This window comes from Apis dorsata, unplaced genomic scaffold (genome assembly GCF_000469605.1).
Source record: "Apis dorsata unplaced genomic scaffold, Apis dorsata 1.3 scaffold_486, whole genome shotgun sequence".
NCBI classification, from domain to species: domain Eukaryota; kingdom Metazoa; phylum Arthropoda; class Insecta; order Hymenoptera; family Apidae; genus Apis; species Apis dorsata.
Window position 1 is genome coordinate 144773 of NW_006263721.1, and position 2548 is coordinate 147320.

Below are 2548 nucleotides of genomic sequence, written 5' to 3' on the forward strand. Positions count from 1 at the left end.
CCTCTCAGATTCCAGGATCCGTGGATCCTGATCGGAGGGTTGGCCGGAGCAGCCTCGTTTATCGATACCGTACTATCTCCAGACGATTCGGCGATTCGGTCTCATATTCGGAGCAAAGGTCCTTGCATCCTCGCCTCGGCTAGATAGTCCTGAGGTATAATACGCATTCGCCCGGCTAACCGAATGAATTATGCAGAATCCCACAAGAGACTCCGATCCGCAGTCCTTTTTTTTATGCATCGATCTCCCTTCCTTCCTTCCTTGTCTCGCTTCTCTCTTATCTTTTCTTTCTTTCTTTCTTTCTTTCTTTCTTCCTCACTCCTGCTGACCTAGAACTCGAATCGTCCAGGAACCGATTCTACGAAATTATTCGTTTAACGTTTCGAGAACGTGTCCCGATCGTTTACTTTTCCCGATCTCGTTTAGATCGAACTGAGAAGGAGATATCATATTGGAAGGAGAAAAGTTCTCTAGAGATCTTACTTCGAAATTTATAACTGTTATCTCTATTCCCCATTAATTAATTACGAGAGTCGCACTTAGGATATCGCGCGAGGCAGCGACAGTTTCGATTTTCTCTCATCGGCATGCTAATTATTTCAATGGATAAATGTCGATTATTATTTAAACAGATACATTCTTTTTTCATAAAAGTTCAGAGGCGATCGATTAGACGGATGAGAAAAAATGACCGATAATCGGTAAAGAAGATCAGATACATTAAAAAAAGAAAAGAAAAAAATTCCAGAGATAGTCGAAAGATATGGAGAGCGGTAAAAGTTTCCAACGTGATATATTGCTCGATCGATTATCGAGTGTGAGCACAGGCTCACCGTTTCGTGTCGGAAGGATTTGGCGGAGAATAAACGATAGCTGTGTCTAACGTCTAACAGCGATTAATTTTCTTCGCGATCGGTGACAAGTTGCGATGTCCCTTTCTCTCTCTCTCTCTCTCTCTCTCTCTCTGTCTGTATGCGCGTGTTACCTACTTTTTTTCTAAGCGAACCTCGAGCGCACATGTTGCTATGCGAATATCTAGGTCCCATCCAAGTAGTAGAAACTGCACTGGACAGGCTCCCCGTATCGAAATTCATTTATTCGGCCACGCCGATCGACGCAGCCCGATTTCCGCGAACGATGCTAATGCCGAAAGCATAGCAATTCGCCCGTTCGCAATTGCCTCCCACTCTCCCAACTTTCTACCTCCCGGCCCCTAGATCGCCTCTAAGGATATATCCGCTCGTGAATCATCCGTTTTATTCGCCCGGTTTTTGTCGCTCCATTACGATTCCATTTACGTATATACATATACATATATATATTTTTTTAATCACTTTTTTCCACAAATGTGTTTACTTCCCCGGCGTATCACCTTGTTTTGACCGCGGTGTAAAGAACGCGATCATAAAGGAAATTGATTCGATACCGGTTGGCAACAACTTGAAAACCGAACACCGGCCTTCTTGCTCTTGTTTTTCAGCAATTTTCTCGTAGCGGGGATTTCAGTTCGCGTTTATACGAAGCAATATTTCGCGGTTATCGTTTCAAATAAATTAAACACAAACGAGAGGGGGGGGGGGAGGAGGAGAGGGGTTATTCGACGAGCGTCGTTGCCTTTCTTTACATACCCCCTCCCCCTTTTTCCTTTCCTCCTTTTCTCTCTCGAACAACACTCACTTGCAACACTCGTCCCCTGTTGAACCACGTTGTTGAAATTTCCGCTCGGGGAAGGAGGGGGTCGTAAGAGACACGGTTCGGTATCAATCTCGCGAGTATTTTGCGCAAGCGTGTAAGGGAAGACGCGTAAAATGCGATCTATATTTATAAATCCGTATCGCGATTTGGATTTGCTGCCGCGCGGCGAAAAATGGTAATTACAGGCGCAACGGTGACGCGGCAAACGCGCGATAAATACGGTAAGCATCGGCAACGATAATTATTATTTAGCGAAACGGTGCCGAGCCAAGTCGATAAATTCTCGAATATTATCGCGTCGCGATATTTTTCCTTCTCTCCCCTGCTCAAAAATCCCCGCGTAAACAAACATTTTTTAAACGATGAATCCGTTACTTAACGATCTCGATTCTCGTCCGATTCTCGGATGATTTAAAATCGACACGAGTTTTCGAGTTCGTGATCTGGAATTTCCTTTTTATTTTCTTTCTTTTTTTTTTTATAGGATATTGGATATCGGAATAACGTCGTCGAAAGACGATGCGAGAAAATTAAAAAAAGGAGAGAGAGAGAGAGAGGAAAAAGTCGTAGGATTTTTGTAGCATCTATTCGTATATGCCTGTGACCCAGACGAATAATAGCGAGACGGTCAAGGACCTACTTTGACCGAAACATCGAACCCAAACATCTATCGAATTCGGATACGATTTCGTTCCCCAGATCTGTGAAACATTTCGGCGCGCAGGATTTAGAGATTGCTATCTCTCCCTTCTAGACGATCGTCGATACGTCGAACGTTTTTTTTTTCTTTTCTCTTTGGAAACCAAGTCGAAGAATTCGAAGAAACGGAAACGAACCTCGTCCAATTTTCATC